Consider the following 23855-nt stretch of genomic DNA (forward strand, 5'->3'; position numbering starts at 1 on the left):
GGAAGAAAAATAGATAAGATGATCACAGAAAATTTTGAAGGAGAATAAGAGATGGAACTAGCCACGCTAGATATTTAAATATAAGACTATATAATTAAAATAATCTACTGAAAGAAGAAAAAAATATACAGTTACAGAACACAGACTAGCTAGTCCAGAAATTGATTTTGTTCCATATAAGAATTTCCTAGAAAGTAAAAATGACACCACCAGAAAGGAAGAGCTATTTCATGAACTTGTAAAGGAATAACTCAGTAGGAATTTAAGTAAAATAAAATTAGTTTAGATGCATTCCTAATAATGCATAGCAAAATAAATCCCAGATACATGAAAAAATTAAATATTTTAAAAATAGCCTTTTCCACAAAAATAATATAAAAACAGGGTGGGGGACAAAACAGAAGAGACTCACAAATATGAAGAACAAACAGGGTTACTGGAGGGATTGTAGGAGAGGGGATGGGCTAAATGGGGAAGGGGCACTAAGGAATCTACTCCTGACATCATTGTTGCAATATATGCTAACTAATTTGGATGTGAATTTCAAAAAAAAAATAAAAAATAAAACAAGTTAAAAAAAATAGCCTTATCCAACGGTCCACTCAAACAAGGTGTAAGTTACACCTGGAAACTGAAAACCCAGGATGACTTCCTAAGCTTCAAATCCTTTTAAAAAATCATAAAGCAAAAGACCCAGCTGTTCAGATTACATAAAATGGAAAACTATTTGTTAGAGGGGGAAAAAAAGCATAAACAACTAAAAAAGCAGATTTGGAAAATTATATTCAGGAAATTTGGGAAAAAGCATCTTTAGAAAAGGCATTATTTTATAGCTATTACAAGAAAGAACATTTTCATATTTAAAATTTGTTGATGCATATTTTCTGCCCATAGCCTTTGTTCAGGGCAGCAGAATTAATCTCCTTAAACCCCATTTTCTTATGACATTTCCTTGTTACAAGAGTTTAGGGATTCTGTCACTTACCATTCTCTGATCTCAGCCATTTTAGAAGATATATACTCGACATATCCCTATACCAGCTGCATCTGATATTTATTTAATAATTTTCTTTAAATCAACTCTGTTTCACTTAAATAAACTAACTTTGTTCTAACCAATAATTTCTGTGAAATTGCTGTTTGATGTGATTAAGATTTAAATCAGTAAACTCTGGGCAAAGCAGATGACCCTCCAAAACGTGGGTGAGCCTCATCCAATCAGGTGAAGGACTTAAAAGGAAAAACTGAAGTCCTCTGAAGAAGGAATTCTGCCTCCAGACTGCGTTAAGATTCAAGACTGCAACATCAACTGCTGCTGGAATTTCCAGCCTGCTGGCCTGCACTGCAGATTTTAAACTTGCCAACTACCACACTCAAAAGAGCCAACTCCTTAAAACAGATCCCTACTCTTACGCCTCTGTCTCTCTGTCTCTCTGTTTCTTTCTGTTCTCTATTGCTCTGTATGTGGGTGTGTATATATACACATCCCATCCTATTGGCTCTGTTTCTCTGGAGAACCCTGAGTAATAATACCCTGACCAGCCTTCAGGAACACTGACTTTCCAAATCACATTCAAATGTCTTGGCCTGGATGCCAATGCTTACCTTAACCTAGCTCCTCCTTCCTAGTCCACATTCACTTCGTGTGACTTTCCACTGCACACTGCTTTACTCTAGCTGGTCACCTCACATCTTTGTTTGAGCTCAGCATTCTGCTGAGGATACCTTGATTTGCCAGGCCTCCCCTTCCTGCCTTCAAGGCCTGGATCAGTTTCCACATGAGGAGCTAAGGAAGAAATAAAAACTGGAATAATATTCTCACACCTAGAAATATGTAAAACCAGCTTTGTCAGGTAAGATTTCATCTCATGTGCCAGGTCGGACTAATTGGTGGCAGTTACCTGATTTTAAGAAGGATTCGGGGGCTCTCTCTTTCTGAAAGAATGCAGGCATCTATTAGTGATGTATGACAGTGGAAGGGTGAGAGGGGCCAGAGTGGTAATGAACTTGGTACATAACTGCCATCTCTGGCTTACTTATTAAGGAAACTGGCAAGACTATTTTCCTGGGCCCTTTCCAATGCCTTTTCAAACAAGGCATTAGATGTATAAATTTCTTACAAAAACTAACCTACATTCTAGTCATTTCCTGTATTTACATATGTAGGGAAAGTCAACAAGAGCATTGAAACAAAGGAAGGAGTACAGAGAACAGGCTACAGTTGCCTCCCAACCATCTCCTTTGTCACACGGTACCAAATGTTAAGAGAGAATTTGCCCGCCGAGATGAGTGAGTTTGGGAATACAAACAACCCAAGATGCCAGTGCAGCTATTCGTTGACCACTGCTGCCCAGCACCCAAACACTGGGACATCCTCATAAAATACCTTCGGGAGATCCTTAGGTATGAAAATTCTCTTGGGGCAGCAAAAGTTGCACTGGTCGCTCCCCCCACATCCCTGTCTTCCCATCCCTGAACTGCTGAAACGAGAACAGAAGCAACCCTTTGCAGCACATCAAGATCAGAGTAATTGATACAGATCTTCCTGAAAATCAACCCCACCTGTCCTAGTAGAAAGCCACCATATGTCTGGTTTTCAAAGGTTCCTTCCCACAGTCTTTAAGGTTGGGGTCAGGAAGCATGATTTTTCATACAGGTGGGTTAGGTTACTTTCATTCATTCTGGACTTGAACACTGAAGATACAGAGAGAAACTATATTAGGCCTCTGCTTTCAAGGAGCTCCTGGCTTAATTGATAGTCAAAGAATATACAGAAACCTATCTTAGACCAAGGTCAGCAAACTTTTTCTGTAATATAGTAAATGTTTTCAGCATTGCAGGCCATGTGTTCTCTGTCGCAACTGCTCAACTACTATGGCTGTCAAAACAGCCATAGACAGTACTTAAATAGATCGGCATGGCTACATTCCAATAAAAATTTGTCTACAGAGAAAGGCTGCTGGCCAGAATTGGCCTGTCATTTGCTAATCCCTGCCTTAGATTTATTAGACAAATTAGGACCCAAGAAGAGCATCTCTCGGAGGAAAAGGTTAAAAAAAAAAAAAGGTGGATCCATCTTTGGTCAGAATGGTTGCTTTAGTAATCAGAACCTCATTCCTTGGTGGTGATTTTTTTTTCATTTTTTAAAAATTTTATTTATTTTTGAGAGAGACAGAGTGCGAGCTGGGGAGGAGGAGAGAGAGAGGGAGACCCAGAATACAAAGCAGGCTCCAGACTCTGAGCTGTCAGCACAGAATCCGATGCGGGGCTCGAACCCACGAACTGTGAGATCATGACCTGAGTCAAAGTCGAATGCTTAACCCATTGAGCCACCCAGGTGCCCCCCTTGGTGGCAATTTTTAAAAAATTTATTAAAACTCCAAATATGACCTATAGCATCTCTTGAGACTATGTGAGGAAATAAAGTTGTTACATTTAATGATAGAATGGCTTTATTCATTTAAAAATATCTTTAATTCAAGACTTGCCATAGTCGTAATGTATTTAATGAGGAACAATTGCCAAGTATGAAAGTAAGGTTGTAGAAATCCACAGGGCAGAGTGGAGAAAGCCTGGAGGGAAATAAGAAAAGTCTTGCTGAACATGTGTAATGTAAATGTGCCACTGTCGTAGACAGAGTTCTTAATTTTTCAAATCATCATGGAATATTGTAGAAAAACCATCATTGCCCCAAAGCCTCAACAAAGGTTCCCTTTCTCATTCGTGTGCCCTCCAGCAACTAGAAAAGTCATTGAGCAGTGGGGCAAATAAAGAAGTCTGGAAAAAATTGATGGAAGATGAGAAAGCGCACCTAAGATTAGGTGCACTGATGTTCTGACAAAATCCTGGCCTTACCAAAAGAACTTGTTCCTGAGAAGCTCATGTGAGAACTCCACTGAATCACGAAGGCTTTGGGTAGATGGTGCCACCAGTTCAGCTTGTATGACAGAGCAACTTATCTGCCAAAGTCCATTGCACTTTTCCTCACTGAAATAAACTTCACCGTGTCCTGGAGATTAGGAAGAAAAGTACTCTTTGTTTTACTGTGAAACCAACATCCAAAGAGATTCAGCTTTGGTTAGTAGCACAATCACCGCCATCATTCACAAAATGACTTTCATTTCTAGATGTGACAAGACAAGCAAAACTGAGGAAGTGCCTCCTGGCCAACCTCACTTCCATGTCACTGATGCTCCTGCTCTGTCCCTAATACAAAATCTCCTTTATATTTAAATCCTATCAAAATATCCCAAAGAGGTCAGTTGATAAACATTAATATGTCTTTGACTCCCAATTAGGTATTTGTCTACGTTTTTGGTTTTTTAATTTTTTTGAATTTTATTTATTTAGAGAGAGAAAGATAGCGAGAGAGAGAGTGGGGGAGGGACAGAGAGATTGGGAGAGAGTCCCAAGCAGGGTCCACACTGTCACCACTCAGCCTGATGCTGGGCTCGAATTCATGAACCATGAGATTATGACCTGAGCTGAAATCAAGAGTCAAACACTTAACTGACTGACCCTTTATCTGCATTTTCAAAAAGGACTCTTAAAGCCCAAAGCATCACTACAGCTCTAGTATTGATTATTAATGGCAAAACCTCAAGCATCATGAGTGATAAAATGACTTTATTGGGCAAGGGAAATGGGTTCTTCTCAAACTAATGCTGACTAGTTTCCCAAACACTTAAGAAACAGTCTTTGTGGATTAAGACTCTAGTGGGTAACCAGCTGTCCATTCACCATATCAAATATGTTTCTCACAATTTTCACACAAATTGTTATGTCGTCATAAGCTATCCAGTGTGTTTGTTTAATTAAGTTTCTTTCTAAGCGTGTTTACAAAAAGCCTCACTCTCAAGAATCTGAAACAAAACAAGAACACACATCTTTTGGTTGCTCGTTCTATTTATTGTGTAATGCTAGATGCTGGGAACACTAAGAAATATAAGACATGGTTCCTGTGCTGAAGTAGTTTGCATGGTCAAAACAAACATAGTGCTACAAATCATTATTTGATCAGTATAAAATCCCCCCCAAAATGCAATAACATACTTACCAAATTACTCAGTTTTTTGTTTTGTTTTGTTTTGTTTTCTGGTTTCCCACTGCATTTAGAATAAACACACAACATCTTAACAGAGCCTATGAAAACTCTTATCCTCTAGGTGACAGCCCTTTTCTCTGGCCATAAGTCCACTTGCTCTCTCTGTTTCCAGACCTACTATCCATCTTTCAATGCCTTCTTCTTACCACACTCCCTCCTACCCCAGGGCATTTGAACAGGATTTTCCAAGCATGGAAGGTTCTTCACTCCACTGCCCCCACTAGATAATCCCTTTTTGTTATCAGCACTCACATTCCCACTCTGAATTATATGCTTTCATTGCCCCATATGCCTATCCTTGGTATTTTTCACTATAGCAAATCTTCTTTTCATTTCATAATTATTCTATTAATATATTCTCTTACCTCAAAGCTCCATGAAGGCAAGAATGATGTGTATTTTTAGTTTATCACTGAATCACTTATGCTTAGTATATAATAGGGGTCCCCTAGATATGTGTCTGAATAAATGGTGAATGAATAAATGACTATCTGGACTTACAGAAATAAACTAATTCACATATTTTTTTAATAATAATCATTTAATATATAGTTATTAAAAGTTGAAAGTTCACTCAGCTAATATTCATAAAATCCCTACTATGTACCTGGCACTCTGTTAGACACTGTAATATAAATACGAAGTCACTATCCGTCTCCAAGTTGCCTACTGAGAGAGACAGACAAGTAAACAGGTCATTACATTACCATATGTTATGGGTGAGAGAAATCCAAAGTACTATGAGAACACAGAGGCAAGAATTAACTCTGCCTGGGCATGCTGAGTAAGACTTCTAAAGAAGTGACATTTGAGCTCTTAAAGAAGAAATAGAAATGCAATGGGTAAACTAGTGAGAGAAGGCATTCCGTGCAGAAGATGTAATGCAAAAAAAGTCAAAAGATTTGAAGAGGTTGGGATAGGCATGGAAAGTAAATCATTTGGTACTGCTGTAACTGAGATGTGTGGGATAGGAATGCCTTAAAATGGGGTAGGGACTGTACACTCAGGTACAGTGATGAGGACACGAGAATCTGAGGTAAGAACAACCCGCCCTCGTGGGACTGAATGGTAGTTGGTGGGAGGTACTGAAAAGAGGCTGGAAAACGACTAAGAAAGAGAAAAATACCTCCATGGGAATGATGGAGGACGTTTGGGAATCAGGGAGCACCCTGACTCTAATCACATTTTCTTTTTCAACGTTTTTTGTTTTTTTTTTTTATTTTATTTTTGGGACAGAGAGACACAGAGCATGAACGGGGGAGGGGCAGAGAGAGAGGGAGACACAGAATCGGAAACAGGCTCCAGGCTCTGAGCCATCAGCCCAGAGCCCGACGCGGGGCTCAAACTCACAGACTGCGAGATCGTGACCTGGCTGAAGTCGGACGCTTAACCGACTGCGCCACCCAGGCGCCCCTCTAATCACATTTTCAAAGTCCTACTTCCTAGGGCAGTGTTTCCCACATGACCCAAATGATAACAATCATATGGCTATAAAAATATGCATTCTGGGGACGTATTCCAACCCCTCTGATTCAGCATCCCCAAACGAAAAGACTGGAAATCTGAATATTGTGTCAACACCTCAGGTAAATCTTAACAAATATTTTCAAAGGGAACTTCTATTCCACCTTCAAGTAAGGCTCACCACTCTTCCTCAGCACTGTCCCTTGGCCTGTCAGGCATGTGGCTGTCCAAGAAATATGAACTTCAATTAACAACATAATGATCCATATTTCCAATTTAACAATAAAATGTAACGAGTACAGGGAAAATACAAGTATAAACACATCATTGGGAGAATTACAGAGGCTACTGGAGAAAATTTTCAGCTAATTATGTATAAAAGAGATACTAGACTCTGTGCAGAAGGAAGAAAGCCCATGAACATCTTCCATTAGTGCAGTGTCTGTGGGTGATTTCTTGGGTCTCCAAATACATTTGCTTCTCCCCAAGTGACTATCAATTAAACCACCAGTTCAGGCCCCAAGAACGGTGTGACCAAGTGCACAACAACTTTTGTGCTTTCAACACTCAGTTGTTGGGTTTTTCACTGGGAGAGAATGGAGACAGAATACTTAACTACATGATGCAGCCTAGTCTGAGTGGATCACACCCCTATGCTGGGGGAGAAAACAAACAGCTTTCTGTGTTATTGAGGTATCAGTGTTGAGAACCTGAAGTGGCCATACACTGTAAGTGTCTGCATGGAAACCCTTCCTTTAGTCCACACATTTCCTGTGGCCAGCCGGGTCACTGCTTGACTATCCATGACTGCAGATGTAAATGGAAACTTGAACCATGTCTAATGGAAAGCTTTTGCCCTTCTTGGGAATCCAGCTGGCTAACTGCCTCCCACCCCAGAACTCATTGAGCAAGACAAGGCAGTCGAACCTCTGGTGTGTATACAATTTCCTTCATGGTTTTAGTTAAATAATCTCACATCACTATGCCCCATGTTCCCCACCCACAATTCATTGCAATGCTTTTTAACCTGTATCATATAATACTATAAAAATAAAAGATGTTGTTAAGAGTTTGCTTTACAGTATATCAAACTCATTTGTTGACATCAAGCCATATTTTTAAACAATATTTCATTTTTAAGTAATCTCTACTCCCAACATGGGGCTCGAACTCACAACCCCGACATCAAGAGTCACATGCTCCACTGACTGAGTTAGCCAGGCACCCTGGTATCAAACCATATTTAAATGATAGCCTTTTGTTCCAGTGGGAAAATATGTACAATCTGTTGTTTTTTTTTTTTTTTTCATTTTTAAGCTGGATTCAGTGAAGCTGAATTTATAATAGGCACGCCATTTGAGACAACAGCAAATTGCAGGGAGGGGAAAGTTTGTTCAAAAGCAGACCTGAGAGGTAAATACTGCCAAGTCTGTATTTCATCTTTCTTCCCTAATGATACCTGAGGTAAGACAGGATGCTCTTCATAAAAGGTGACTCACTTTCTAAAATGTACTGCTGACCTGGTAAAAGAGGTTTTGGATAAGGAAGCAATGACAGCTGGGAGGGGAACAGAGTAATTCCTGGGTGTCACTGAGCTGCAGACCAATTTCTACAAATACCAGAACCTGTACTCTGTAGGCCAGTGTATTTAAATGAAGATGCCAAGGAGAGCTGGGTATTCCTTTGTCAACGGCCATCTCTAAATTTTACGGATATAATGTCCAGTCACAAAATGACCCATGGAGTTTCCCGAGATTTCTTGCCCTTTAGGCCACAGTGGAATTTTTCAAAGTATGTTTGCAATAGACAATGATAAGAATTATACTGAAATGATAAAATAGGAGGGTCATGTTTGGAACCCATGTATAGATGACACTTGTTTCATGACAAAAATGAAACTACAGGAAGTGGGGAAAGAATGGTTCACCGTAATAAATGGAGCTGGAACACCTGGGCATCCACAGGGGGAAAGTGATATTGCATCAGTGACATCAGATAAAAAAATAAATTCCACTGTATATCTGACATCTTTCCATGTGTGATCTACGGACCACTTGCATTCAAGTCATTTGGGTGATTAAATATACAGATTCCCTAGACTACCTTAGACCAGCTGATTCTCTAGGCATGAGACCTAAGAATCTGCATTTTTTAAAAAAAATCAAACTCCTCTAGATGATTTTAGCACACAAAAGCCTGAGATTCAGCAGCAGAGTGTTTGGCAGTTAGGCAAACAACCATCTGAATCCAGGGCAAATGAATTAATCTGTCTAAAAGCACTTTTCTTATCAGTAAAGTGGTGATAACACCAACCTCACAGGTAGGTTGTGATGATTACATGAGATGCTGTATACACAGCGCTTAGCACAGTCTTAGTTCACAGGGAACACTCAGTAAATGTTTAAAATTACTCCCCACGTCCAGTAAACCCACAAGAAGTGAAGTGTTTTCAGTCACTAACAAAAACTTTCAATTATAAAATTATAGTTTAGTACTGGTAATATGTACATAAAGGAGATTTATCAAGTGTATTAACAGGTAAGTAGTGAGTATTTGCTCTTGAGAACTTATTTGGAGGAAGTGCTTAGAAAACATAGCTATATATTCATATCCCCCCAGCTAAGCAGCCCATGCTCCCTGTAAATGCTCTAGGGAAGAATCTGTTGTGTGCCTCTCTCCTAGCTTCTGGGGGCACCTGGCAATACTTGGCGTTCCTTGATTGTAGCTACATCACTCACGCTAGCCTCTGACTCCATTATCACGTAGCCTTCTTCCCTCTGTGTCACCTCTTCCCATAAGAACACCAGCCCTTGGATTAAGGGCTCACCCGAATCCAGGATGTTCCTCTAATTAATTACATCTCCCAAGACCCTATTTCTCAATACTCACACTCTGAAGTGGATATGAATCTGGGGGAGGCACTATTCAACCCCAGCCTCATCTCAGTAGAGTATAGCTTTAGGAGGAGAAGGTGATAAGGCAGGGGACGAGAGCAAAGACAGAAATGGCTGCACACTTAGCATCCAATAACACTCAAGTGCTCAGTGTTGCCTTCCCACATTTCTACCTCCACCAACAGGACCCACGTATCCACAAGTACAGGAGGCACAGGCCCAAGGTACTTTTAGGGGCCCAAGAAAAATGTTTCAATCTCTTAAAATCTAAAAAAAAAAAATACATATAATCCAACCTGGATTACATGTATATTTATATTGACACAGTCATAAAATATTTTTTTAATATTTTAATTCTTAACATTTTGGGCAAAAATGCCTAGGGCATGCAAAAATCACAATGCAGCCCTGTTCACTGATGTCCATGCTCACACCCTCCACCTGAAATTTCCCTCCTCTTTACCAGGAAGAGGACTCACCTTACCGTTCAGGACTCCATTGATGAGTCAGTGCCTCAGGGAACATTCCTTGACAACCACCCCATCTCCCCTCCACTCCATCCCCTCCACAGCCCTCCCCACCCCTGTCCCCGGTAGCCACACCTACCTTGGTCACGTGCTCCTCACATGCATAGCTCTATCATTCCACATCCACACTGCACAATTACCTGTTCTGTGGAGTTGCTCAGAGACTAAATATCACCTGTCACTGTGTGGCAGATGCTACTGCTCCTCCACGCACATCCCCTTTGTCATCGCAGTGCCCTCATCCCCCAGATGGCATGGGTACTGGCTACTAAGGCTCAACCTCAAGTCTCCCACAGGAAATGTCCTCGCCTCACAGAAGCGTCTGGAGGCGCTTGGGAGTCTACACCAGCCTCTGCTCCCACTTACCCCCAGGGTGGTCCATAGCCAATCGGGTGTAACAGCCCTGCTCCTTTCCACCCCCCACCTTTCCAGCATTCCCTCAGTTTACCGCTTGCAGAAGACTTCCCACCTCAATCTCTGCTTCTAGGGAACACGACCTAAGACACTTTGTATCTCCCCGACAGGCATTAATATCTGGCAAAAATTCTCTAATAAACACTTTGAACAAATGACGAATGAACAAATGAAGTAGTAAATGCTAGAAAGACAATGGAAGAAAGCATCAAAGACTTACCCAGGCCTCCAGGAGGGCTGAACTGATCATGAAAGAACTGCAGTCCTCGATAAACTAAAAACTTGAGCACAGGAAGACAAGATAGGGTGTAGCTTCCAGAATGGCAGCACAAGAAGGTTCCGTACAAAAACTGGAGAAGGCTCTAACAATTAGACCTGAAGAATAGTGCCTACTCTGTGCCAGCAAATCACTCACACACACTAACAGACTGAGGTGATACTAAGCCATCAAAACTGGCACAGGTTTCCTTAAATTCTCTCAGACTTGATTGGCCCCAGAGTTGAGAATGAGATGACTTTGCAAACATGGACTCTGAGGCTGGTTCAGATGAATTTTTGTGAACAATGAGCTGTTGGTAAACAGGTTGCCTTTGAAGACCTGATACCTCATGATAGTGCCCTGGCGACCCTAAAAGTGTGATCTTCTGGAGCCAGCGTTCAACAAGCTGGAAAGATGAGAGGGAGTCTCATGGCATGGAATTTCCATCACAGATGAGGTTCTTTGTAATTTAAGTGGCTCCTCTCTACCTTTACAGCAGTTTGGGAGCTGAGCAGATGGCAGGGGAGGGCTTGACTAAGTGGTGAAGTTTCAGCTGCAAAAGGCAATTCCTAGAATGACAATTCAGAAACTCATTTCCCCTAACACTTATCATATTGGCAGAGGGTTCGTGAATCTTTTTAGGAAAATGAGAAGGAAGCGGTGCATCAGAATAAGGCATCCCCTGTTTGGTCAGGTTATGTGGAAGCAAACACTACCGAATCTGATTCTTCTCTTGTGTTTGCTATTCCCAAGGAAGGGGACCAGACTTGTTTGTAAATTAAATAATACCGAAAAGGCTAAAGCTCAGGGTCTGCAATGTAACAAACCTCCAGCACACGGAGCAACTGCTGAATGCATTCTGAAGCCCAGTGTATGATAGTTTCAGCGCAGCTGTTCCAACCCTAGCTGGCATTACAGATTCCTGTAGCTTCTAGTTGTATCTTATAAAGAAACAGGGAGGTTGTAGAAAGAGCCTAATCTGGACTCAAATCCTGCCTCTGATACTAAATAACTATATGATCTTGAACAAATTACTTTTCCTTGCTGAGCCTGTCTCACAAATGTAAACCTGGGGTGGAGGTTGGGGAGGGGATAATAGCAATCTCAAAGGATTGTTGTAAGAATTCCATGTGATGATGTGTATGAAAGTCACTGGCAGATAGTAGACCTTAGAGTGGTAGCAGTTGTTGTTTTTGTTTTATTTCTATCTTGCCTAGCTCGTCAGAAGTTTATGTCAAAATCACTGTCATGCTTTCAAAGTATTTCTGTTCTGGCTCACCTATAACTTTTCCTTTATTTTCAAGCAACTCTAATATTAAAATATTTAAGGGGTGCCTGGGAGGCTCAATCCATTAAGCGTCTGACCTCAGCTCAGGTCATGATCTCGTAGTTTGTGAGTTTGAGCCCCACATCGGGCTTTGTGCTGACAGTTTGGGCCTGGAGCCTTCTTCCGATTCTGTGTCACCCTCTCTCTCTGCCCCCCCCCTGCTTGTGCTCTGTCTCTGTCTCTCTCTCTTTAAAAAATAAATAAATATTTAAAAAATTAAAATATTTAAGAAAAAATATTTCTTTTCCTTTAAATTCCATAGCTCTTCTTCTGTGTGCATGAGGCAGTAAGGTTCAGTTTTGGGGGTTTTAGTTTTGGGTGTTTACAATGTATACATAACAAATCATCAATGTATTGGATATTCAGAAGCTATACATGCATTGTCTTCTAATGAGGACTGTTTTAATTCAGTTTAAATTACTCAAATGTAACAAAAGTGTTATCAGTGGAGATTATTCCTATGACAAATCAAATAAAAGCTATTTAACTGGTTTTAAAAATTAACACAATTTACTGGCTCCCTATAACCGGATGGTCTACAGGACTTTTCATGGCTTGGTCCAGGCACGGTTTGGTCCAGGCTCTGGCTCAGTTTTTCTGCAGTTTTTTTCAGTTCTGTCTGCCTTCAAAAGTTAGCTTTGTTCTTGGGTGGGCCTTATAAAATGGCTGCCAGCAACATTGAAGGAGATTCTGTATTCATATCCAAGGACAGAGCAAAGGCCAAGGTCAGTTTTTATGACCATCATACAAAAGTTGCAAGATTTGCTCTGAGTGAACTACCCTGACACACTCTCTGTGCTAGGGAAATACTATGCTCCAATTGGCTTAAACTCCTATCCATCACTATGACAAGGAAATGGGATTATTCTCATGGCTTAGACCAAGCAGGACCCTCCTGTGGATCTGAAGATAAGATTCATCTCTACTAAACATCATGGTTGTCACTCAAGGAAAATGAAATGGATATTAGAGGAACAAAATCAGTTATTGCTACAATTAAAAAAATAATTTTTTGAAGTTTATTTATTCATTTTGAGAGAGACAGAGACAGAGACAGCACAAGTCAGGGAGGGGCAGAGAGAGAGGGAGAGAGAGAATCCCAAGCAGGCTCCAGGCTCTGAGCTGTCAGCACAGTGCCAGAGAGAGGGCTGGAACCCACAAAGCTGCCAGATCATGACCTAAGCCAAAACCAAAAGTCAGATGCTTAACCGACTGAGCCACCCAGGCACCCCCTAAAAAAATAATATTTTAGCAGCTTAGTACAGTGTTCCTAAATTCCTATTTTTTTTTTAAGTTATGACTAATTTCACTACACTGAACTCCTTCCAAATAAAATCTCATACTTAGGGGCACCTGGGTGGCTCAGTCAATTAAGCGTCTGGCTCTTGCAGATCGTGAGTTTGAGCCCCACATGGGCTCTGTGCTGCACGCTGCTGGTGCAGAACCTGCTTGGGATTCTCTCTCTCTGCCCCTCCCCAGCTGGTGCACACACTCTACCTCTCTCTCTCTCTCTCTCTCTCTCTCTCTCTCATATATATATATATATATATATATATATATACTTCTCTCACATATATATATATATACTTCAGCATCCAAGGCAATGTTAGAGTCTAGTAATACAAGGCAAGTGATTAGCAAGAATTTCAGGACATCTAGATTAGGGGTCTTATTTTTTGGTTTTTTTTTTCTCTCCCTCTATTTTCTCACTAAGTTTTTCTTTTTCTCACTTTCTTCCTTCCATCTGTATTCCTCTTTTTCTTAATATGCCTTTTAATATATGTAAACATAACAAGATATGAGACTGGACATCTCACAAAGGTAAATCCCTCAAAGGTAAATTTATATGCAGAGATGAGAGGGATGTTCTCACCCACTTGGAGCCACTGGAAGGCTTTTCAAGTGAACCATTGATAAGACCAGCACCTGCCAGAAAGGAGATTCGTATCTTACTCCCACGTTGGATGTTTACAAAATTCCACAGTTTGGAGTGTGAGGGGACAGGGAAAAAAGGAATGAGTGGAAAATGAGATATTGTCCATCTTTGTCACTGCTGAACCCCAAGTTTCCAGTCAGAATTGAGCTGAGGAGAGGGTAGAGAGCTTGAGGGAAGTTTTAAAATTGCATGCAGTACGGAAGTCTGAGTTTTTGTCTGTTTGTTTTAGGTCGAACTAGATTTTCTTTTTTTTTTTTTTTTTTAATTTTATTTATTTATTTATTTATTTTTATTTATTTATTTTTTTGAGAGACAGAGACTGAGCATGAGCATGGGAGGGCCAGAGAGAGGGAGACACAGAATCCGAAGCAGGCTCCAGGCTCTGAGCTGTCAGCACAGAGCCCGACGCAGGGCTCCAACTCACTAGCTGTGAGATCAGGACCTGAGCCGAAGTCAGAGGCTTAACCGACTGAGCCACCCAGATGCCCCCGAACTAGGTTTTCTAATACCTAAAAATATAACTCTCCAACAATAGCCAAATGCCTCTGCCTGAGCTGTTTTCCAGAGGCGAGGAAAAAAAAGCCCTAAAGAACATTGTTAGCTGTCAGTACATTTTTTAAATGTTTTACATTACAACATTAAGAAAAAAGCCGCATCCTAATTGTACCCCCACTGAATGCAGTTTATTTAATAAACTTACTATCTGAATGAAAAGCATCATAGATGTATCTTCAATGTGCTTTCTGTGAATGTAAATAACTCATCAGTGCGGTCCTGCAGGAAACAGAATGTTCCAAGAGCAACTGAGGAATTAATAAAGATGTGGGTGGGGTGAGGGACAGCACCTGACCAAAGATGGCACATGGGAGCTTCCAACAATAGGAAACACCCCCAGGCCTGCAGGGAGAAAGGAAGGGGGTGACTGCCTGAGCCCAGAAAGGGATAGAGTGAGCTGGTGCCTTGGGCATCAGCAGGCAAGGAAACCTTTTTCACCCAGACAGGTGAAAAGCTTGCCGAGATTGGCAAATGGCAAATACTCAGCACATGTAATATATTTCCATTGGTAATTCTGGCAAATATAATTGTAATTGATATATGGAGTATTCAAATTACTTCAAACTGGTGATAAAGTAGAATTTCCCTGTTGAGTCTCTTGGCAAAAATGGAATTCTATTCCTCAAGGAGAAAAAATTAACCTCAGGCCAATGAAATCGGCCTTAAGAGTACAGAAAATGTATTTAAACATAAATACTATTCATCTAAAATGAATATAGATAATCATATGATAAAAATTAATCACCAAAAGGGGCACCTGGGTGGCTTAGTTGGTTAAGTGTCCAACTTTGGCTCAGGTCATGATCTTGCAGTCTGTGAGTTTGAGCCCCACATCGGGCTCTGTGCTGCCAGCTCAGAGCCTAGAGCCTGCTTTGGATTCTGTGTCTCCCTCTCCCTCTCTCTCTGCCCTCCCCTGCTCACACTCTGTCTCTTCTCTCTCAAAAATAAAAATTCAAAAAAGATTTTTAAAATAAATTCACCAAGATAAGAAGGCAGAGAATCATAGCAAAAGGCTGCAAAGGGGGAAAAGGCCGAGAAGGACAAAACTTTCTGTTTTCCTAGGAGTACCGATGATCATGGTGATTTTAGATGGCAAATGTCAGAAAATATACCACTGAGGGACCGTTGTAGCAAAGATGTTAGCAGAGATGGTGCTTTAATGATCTGTGCAGACACGTCAGTGTGGGTAAAGTGGCTCAGAGGCTTGTGGCCTCTATGATCTCCCATAGCATCACTGTTTTCTTCAGTGCTCATTTTCAGCATTATTTCCAGATTTCTTTTGGTGATTTTTTTTAAATTTTTTAATGTTTATTTATTTTTGAGGCAGAGAGAGAGCATGAACATGAGAAGGTCAGAGAGAGGGAGACACAGAATCTGAAACAGGCTCCAGGCTCTGAGCTGGCAGCACAGAGCCCGATGTGGGGCTCAAACTCACTGACCGCGAGATCATGACCTGAGCCAAAGTTGGACACTTAACCAACTAAGCCACCCAGGTGCCCCTTACCTTGGTTAAAGTGGGTCAACTAAACTTTACACATCTTTGTCCTTTCTCGCTGATGAAATAGGGAAGCGAGATTTGTTCAACTCTTTGCCCGGACCTACCCCTCCAGTTGGTTCCTACATTCTAACCATGCAGATCTCTTTCTCTTTCTAAATACAAACACAAAGAGCTTTGTTTTCTTCCATTGCTCTGGAAAACTTTCTTCCCTGTCCCCAACACATACACACACACACACACATACACACACCCTCCCACACCCTTTCCATCCAAGGTAATCAAGATCCAGTTTAAATGCCATCTCTTCTCCCAGCCCCCGACTAATCTCACTCTCTACCACACCCCACTCCCAGTCTGGCCAACAGAATTAAATATCCTTTCTCTTCCGTTCACCTGGTACTTAGTCCCCAAGCTTCAGAGTGGTCTTTATCACCTATGCTACAAGTAGCTCTTTTGTTGACCATCTTCCCATTAGAACGTTAATCTCTGTGTCTCCAGTGGCAGATGGAGGAGGTTTGTAATTCATGCTGAAAGAAAGAGAAAAATATCTGGAAAGTTTTTCAAGACATCTTTAAGGTTTTATACCCAATAGAAGTAGCCCCTGCTTCTTCCCCTCTGCTCCACAGGTAGGGCTACAAGGAGATAGATGACAGATATCTGGGCTTTCCACTTGGACACTGGCTTCCCAGTTGACCCAGAAATTAGATCAAGGACATCTCAAAATCCTTTTATTTAGTTTTTTATAAAATTTATTTATTTATTTTTGAGAGAGACAGAGCACAAGCATGAGTGGGGGAGGGTCAGAGAGAGGGAAAGAGAGAGAATCCCAAGCAGGCTCTGCATTGTCAGCACAGAGCCCAATGTGGAGCTCAAACTTAAGAACTGTGTGAGATTATGACCTATGGTGAAACCAAGCGTTGGACGCTCAGCTGACTGCGCCACCCAGTTGCCCCTCATAATCCCTGTAAAACAAATACAAGAACAACATGTAGTAAATTAAAACCCCCGTTTGCTACTTAGTTTTTAGCCAAGTTCTATACATCAAGTTGCCTTTAAATGAGAGGTGGCTGTTTATTATATCTTCCTGTTTATTAAGGAGCAATGAGGTGGCTGTGTCTACAAAATGGGTTGTTGCTACAACACATTTACACAGTTATAAATAAAGCAAACTGCAAAAAGATTAGCAACGGAAGATCTGAGATTTTATTTGTTTTCATGAGGACTCTTCCAGTTGCTTCACGCTTAATGGCAAAGTCATGACTGTACCCTAAGGTCTGTTTACACTAGTCTAAGCAGCCATCACCAGCCCCATTAATGCGGCAGCAAGCTCTGTGGGGCTGCTCACAGACCAGGGAGGAGAATGATGTCACTTTGCTTTTAATAGACACAATTCTTAAGTCTTTGAGTTTTCTTTGCAGTCAGTAAAGACAGACCCCAAGTGCAGGAAGAGGAGTTTCTGACTGTGAACTTTCAAGAGTCCCCTTCCGGCCCACCCCTCCCCTTGAGTCATGTTCACGAAGCACATTACACGGGTTACTCAGGTACAGTAAGTTCCTACTATTTGCAACCCATTGTTCTCTAAAACTGCTTGGTAAACTATAAAAGACTTTAAAATTTTATTTGTTTTCCTGACTGAGGTGGGAACATTCCTCCTCCATCTGCAGTTATCAGAACACAGATCATAACTACCCACCGGTGAGGATAAACTTTCCCTGATTTCTAAAGCAACATACTGGGGTGGAAAGAACGTAGTATTTAGAGAACCTAAGACTTGGGTCTACATTCTGGCTATATTTCCGGGGCAAGGACAACGGTCAGGTGAGCACTCACTCGCAGGGGCTTCCTGTCCCCACTGTCCATTACAACCTCGGTAATTTTTTTTTTTTAGGGTAAATTTGTATACCACAAAATTAACCATTTTGAAGTGTACCTTTCAGTGGCATTTAGTATGTCACAATGCAGTCCAACCACCACCTCTATCTAGTTCCCAACGTTTAAGCAGTCACACACACCTCAATCCTCCTTCCCCCAGCCCCTGGCAACCACCAAGAGTTTTTCTATCTCTAGGATTTAGCTATTCTGATTACAACCAGTGTGCTTTTGAGTAGTAGTCCTAATACCTAATTTACCTTGTGCCAAGACACAATTTGAAGAGTTTTACGTGTATTAACTCAATTAATCCTCACAAAAAACCAACAAAATGGACACAAATAGCCCCAGGTGATTCTCTAATTATTATTTCTTCATCTGTAAAACAAAGAAAATAGCAATACTCTAACAATAATTTGCTAAGTATATTTATGTGAGAAGCATTGTTCTAGGCCAGGAATAGCAAATAAGATTCATCTCTAACCAAATGGGAGTGACTTCCTGTAGGACAGTGGGAGAGAGATTGTTAAGAAGACTCATGGGACAGAGAATAATCATTAACTTGTGATGTCTGTCATCAACAGAGGACTGGGTTAAGTATCATACAGAACAGAGATTTGCCTTCCCTCCTGGGTGAGGGCAAAAATAAATAAATAAAATGCAGATTCTGCCTCAGTTGGGATGGGAAGGAAGCATCATCCATATGAGCACAGTGAGAATGTGAAAACCACTTGCAGGGTATTAAGAGCAGAGATGTTGGAATTCAAAACAAACAATAAGGAGCATGTTCAAATCTCAACTCTGCAACTCTTGAAAAGGGTAATGTTTTGAAAATTATTTAACCTTTCTTGTTCCCATTTCCTCTTTTGTAAAATGGATAAATAAATCAAACTCCTAGAGTTCTGGTGGGAACAGCATGGGATAATGCAAGTAAACTGCTAAGCCCAGCATCTAAGAGCTTAATAAGTGATAAGAAAATAAAGTATATATATAAAGAGAAAATGTGTATGTATCTGTGTATGTGTGTATGTATCAAAGTACATTTATGTATATACATACACATTCTTTCCTTTTTATGGGACATACAATGGACTGAAAGGAAGAATCAAGTCTACCTGCAAGAGGGAGAAGTCAGAAAAGCCTCATAAAAGAGGAGGCCCTTAGGATGATACTTGAGAGAACAGACCCACATGCCTGCCTCACCCTGTTGCTTTGAGGACTTGGTGACATCATTTATTTAAAGCATTTAGCACAATGCCTGCAGTCCACAAATGTAAACTGAATATAAATGTTTTGGTTCATGGCTTTATTATTCCATTGTGACCCTCTGAATCAGTCAGGGTTCTTGATGGCAAACAGCAGAAACCACCTCCGGCTAACCTAAGCAGAAGAGAAATTTCTAAGGCGGGTCTCAGGGAGCTCAATGCATCAACAGGAAGCAGGCTCAGAGCAGAGGTGGGAACCAAGGGAGGCCAGGCAGCTGAGGACACAGCCAGGGCCAGTTCCCAGGGGCAGCCTGGCTAGGCTGATACCACGCACCCCACGGCTCTGGACACTCAGCTCTGCTGCCGTCAGCAAGAGTGATTCTCAGTGTCCCTGAGGCTTAATACCACTCTCTCAGGATGTATAACACCCCTGGTGAGAGAGCCCATTGGCTGACTGGGTCTGTTGACACCTCAGCTGCAGCCAGTGTCATCAAGAGAAGCTAGCTGGCCTCCTCAACTTCCACAGTGAGAAGCAGGGCCCATTTTCCTACTGAGAGTCACACGGCAGCGCTGGTTTTAGCAATACAAGGGGGATTGGATGCAGGGTGTCAAAAGACTTTCACAGCCGTACCTTGAAGAACACTGTTTTGATGTAGCAGAAAACCCTGTACCAAAAATGTAGTGGAAAAGCATCATAAACCCTAGAAATTTTGCTTCAAAGCATAAGATATTTAAAAATCAAGATATTCAGGTCATGTTTAGGTGTTCTGTGCCAAAGACTTGCTATACAGTAAGCAATCAATAAAAAATAGTGAAGTAAACGCAAAGAACATCAGTAACTGTGTGATTAATATTCATCACAAAACATGATTTCTTCAAATCTTTAAAAACTGCTCTAAAACGTTAATTTCTCAGTTTGAACTCATATACAAGCCGATTTGAGATGTGGGAAGATTAGTTCTGCTCTCTTTACCCCCATTAACAAATTTAAGAAATGTTTTTATCTGATGTGAGTGTGAGCATCTGGAAGGTAGTCAGAGGGGAACGTAGGCATCGGAGTCGATAACAAAAGCTGGTTGTTAAAAGTTAGTTGATAATGGATTAGCAGGAGATCATTCTGATGCTCCTAAAAGATCTGCTCTGAGATTTCCAGGAACTACACAGACCTTTAGACAGAAGGCAGGAGCCAGAGAACAATTACTTCAGTGGAAAAATTGGCCTCTTACCACGGGTACTGAACCATGTCCAACTCTCTCCCATAACAAATAAACCCTCCCTCTACATCTGCCCCTGAAGGACCTGCCCTACTTCCCTCCCCTCCACTGTCCTAACCTTCTTCATAGTTGCTTGGATTTGATTTTCTATTTCCTCACCTCCTACTCACTCCTCAGCCCACTGCAGTGTGACTTCCGGCCACACCACTCCACTGAACTGTCACTTGTCAAAGGTTACCAATAATTGCCTCATAGATAAACCTAACGGACACCTTTCCGTCTTTGTCTTCTTTTGGTGTCACATCGGCTATGGATGATGCTAACTTCCTCTCAGAAACATTCTCTTTACTCAACTGTCCTAACTCAATAGTCTCATGGTTTGCTTCCTGTGTATATTTAAGTGTAATACATTGTCTTGGATTTTACAAAGGCACCCAAAACTCCCAAACTGAACGCACAATCTTTCTCTGCAGGTACATTTCCCCGATGTCCTCCTTTAAAATGAATGCCTCCCGTTGGCATGGGTGCCAAAGCAAAGACTCTGTGCCATCTTTAAATCCTCCTTCTCTGTCAGTACTGAATCTTTCAGCCCACCACAAATCAGTCAGGCAGTGCTGATATTACAGCTCCTAAATAGTTCTCTAATACTTTGACTTTTCTGCATCCTTTCTGAAACTACCCTCCTCCAAAAAACCAACTAAATAACTGGATGAACTTAACGATCCTGTGCCTCCGAGCCTCAATTTCCTGGTTTGTAAAATGAGACACTTAGAATGAACACCAAGTTTCTTCCTTTTCTACATTCTGTGATTATTAGAGTTTAATACCAAGGAGGGCCTCAGGGCGAAATAAATTCCAGTGCTCTGGGAGACCATCTCACTTTCTCTATTTAACTTAAATACTGGGAGCCAAGATTGTGTTTTGTATCCTCCCATAGCACTACCCTTACGGACAATCTCAGGGTCTTCCAGGCAACTTACATAAAAAGGCACTTCTTCTCAAGTAGGGATCTGCCTTATGCCACATTTTGAGCTGTAGAAGATAGTTTCAAATGAGATTCTAATGTTGGTGATGATTTCTCTACTTGGTTTATTACTTGGTCTGACAGCTCCTTGAAAAGAATAAGATAAAGCTCCTATTCCTTGAAAATGGCTATATGGGGGGAAAAAGTCCCAGGTAAAGCTTGAGTCCACCTTTGTTGACCAGCCCTTGAGTTTATGTTTTAAAACCTGGTTAACAAGGTTGATGGGAGATTGGAGGGGTGGGATGCAGTGATGAAGTTTGGTTGATTTTCAGCAGTAGTAAGGTTAAAATGAAAGCTTTATAAAAGAGTAAAGGATTTATTTAGGCCAGTTCTCTCTATGCAAAAGAAATTAAAAACCATAAGAAGATGGAAAAAGTTAAGCAACACAATATGGCAGATTCTACTAATGAGTGTAATGGACAGCCCTTTTAATGGGAGAGAAAGTAGACTGCAAACATTGTTCTAAAATTATAGGTTCCAGCTACTCTAGCTGGTAATCTTGTGTCCAGATTTGTAAAAGGCTCATTAAAATGTATCATCAAAAAGCAGTATTTTCTGGAAGAATCTCAGTCTCCATAAAAAGCATTGTCCTGGGGATTCTTACCATAACTCACCAAAGGAGTAACCTACCTGCCCTTTGCAGAGCTGAGATGTGAATGGAACACCAAGTAAAAATGACATGGAATCAGAACAGGGTTGGAAAAGGAGGGCCATCACCAAATTGCAATGTGTGGTCCCCATGGAAAACACAAAGCAGCCTGGAGTGAGGTGAGGAGAACCAAGCAGGAAAAACATAAAAAATTAATGGAGGAAAGATCAAGCTTGCAACTTCATTCTCAGGCTTCACAAGTTCCACTTGTCCTTTCCAACCCATGAGAGAGAGTCATACTCAGGATGACTCCACTAATCATGTGGCCTTGAGTGCCTCAGCATACATCATTTAAGTCATTTAAAAGGATAACTGCAAATTAAATTAGTTCATCCTAATTATGCAAAAGTGATAAATCCAAATAAGCAAGGTAATTCACTTCCAAATTAAAAAAATTTTTCAATCACTTGGCATCTCAAATCAAGGCAAATGGGTAATGTTACCAATTATATCAATTTGACTCTTAAATTTAAATACATAAACATATGATGAACCAAATTAAAATTCTGATTTGATATGCACTTAACTTATTAACATTTGTACAAGGGTAGAGAACCACATTCAAGATGTGAAACAGGGTCATGTCCTTGAAAAACAAAGAAGGCGGTCACAGAAATACTTTTGTGAGAATCTAGCAACAGAATGAGTCCCCCAAATCTACTAAACAAGTTATCCCACAGGAAAAGTAGAGTAGATCACACTAGTAAAGTCAACACTATGGAAACTTGGGAAATACTGATCAAGGGAAATACTCGAGAACTAAAAATACGCAGTTTTAGGAAACAGTATGATAACATGTTAAGTTTCAACACAGTTGCACTTATGAGCACAGGACTTTCATAGAAATGAAAAGAAAGAGACATGAAATATGTGCTGTTAGGCATTACTAAATACTTTCAAATACAGTACAGCATTGGAAACTAGGAATCAGAGACCTTAGATAACTTGCCCTCGATTACACAGTGATAAATGACAGCGCTAGGACTCAAACTCCATCTTCTGAGCACACCTCGGAGTAATTATTGTCACGTTATCCTGAATCAGTACTCAAAATGTGATAGTGTTTAAAATATTTACTTCAATATTTCCTAAGATTTCTGATCAAGGTCAATTCATATTCCAATTTCAAGGCTAATGAGTTTTCAGAAGGAAAAAATACGTGAAAAATATACATGCATTCTGGGTGGCCTTATGAATCTTTCAAACATTTGATAAAGCGTTCTTTATGTCTCATATAAGGATGAAAGAATTATCTAGTGCTACATGTGTAGCACAACAAAATGTAGCATCTTAAAACAGTTATTTAATCCTGTCTCTTGTTATTTTGTGGGTTGACTGGGATTGACTGGGAAGTTCTTACTTAGGGTCTCCTAGGACGTGCAGTTAGATGTCAGCTGGGGCTACAATTCTCTGTAGCTCAGTTGGGCTGGACGTCAAGATGGTTCGTTCATATGGTTGGCAAGGGATGCCGGCTATCACCTTATTTGGGGCTGGCAACTGGAGCGTCTCCAGGTGGCTTGGTCTTCTCTCAAAGTGGTGACTGGGTTGCAAAAGGGAGCTTCCCACAGGTAAATGTTCCAAAAGGCCCAGGCTTCTTACAACCTCATCTCAGAAGTCCTAAAAAGTCACTCCCAGAGCATCCTATTGGTCGAGCCAGTCACTAAGGCCTAGAGGTAGGGATTTAAACTCCACCTTGTGATATGAAGAACATCATGACCTAAAGGAATGGAAGAACACTACCCATCACACCTTCTTCTTCTGCCTCTTAGCATCTCTACTTTACCAACCGACTTAGAAGGGGGAATGTGTAATAAAATGACAATAACATAAGTCGTTTTGTTGTATTTTCTCTCTTTGGCTCTGTCCCTTTCTCTGAAAAGAGCACTTCTTGAATATAACTGAAAGTTTTTCTCTGT

The 23855-nt window shown here is 40.9% G+C and overlaps 1 long non-coding RNA gene across 3 annotated transcripts in view; it reads right to left on the minus strand.

The window, feature by feature from the left end:
* LOC125150851 (uncharacterized) overlaps window positions 1-23855 on the minus strand; it is a 176285-nt gene that overhangs the window by 18852 nt on the left and 133578 nt on the right. Inside the window, exons 2-3 of one of the 3 annotated variants that reach the window (XR_007146507.1) lie at window positions 16372-16505; window positions 3856-4009 (exon numbers count right to left, since the gene is read on the minus strand). The exons of 1 other annotated variant lie outside the window; for it this stretch is intronic. This is a non-coding gene — a long non-coding RNA (uncharacterized LOC125150851). The remainder of the gene's footprint in view (window positions 1-3855; window positions 4010-16371; window positions 16506-23855) is intronic. One more of the 3 variants, XR_007146506.1, reaches the window with a different exon arrangement.

The sequence above is a fragment of the Prionailurus viverrinus genome, chromosome D4, assembly GCF_022837055.1.
Source record: "Prionailurus viverrinus isolate Anna chromosome D4, UM_Priviv_1.0, whole genome shotgun sequence".
Classification (NCBI taxonomy): Eukaryota; Metazoa; Chordata; class Mammalia; order Carnivora; family Felidae; genus Prionailurus; species Prionailurus viverrinus.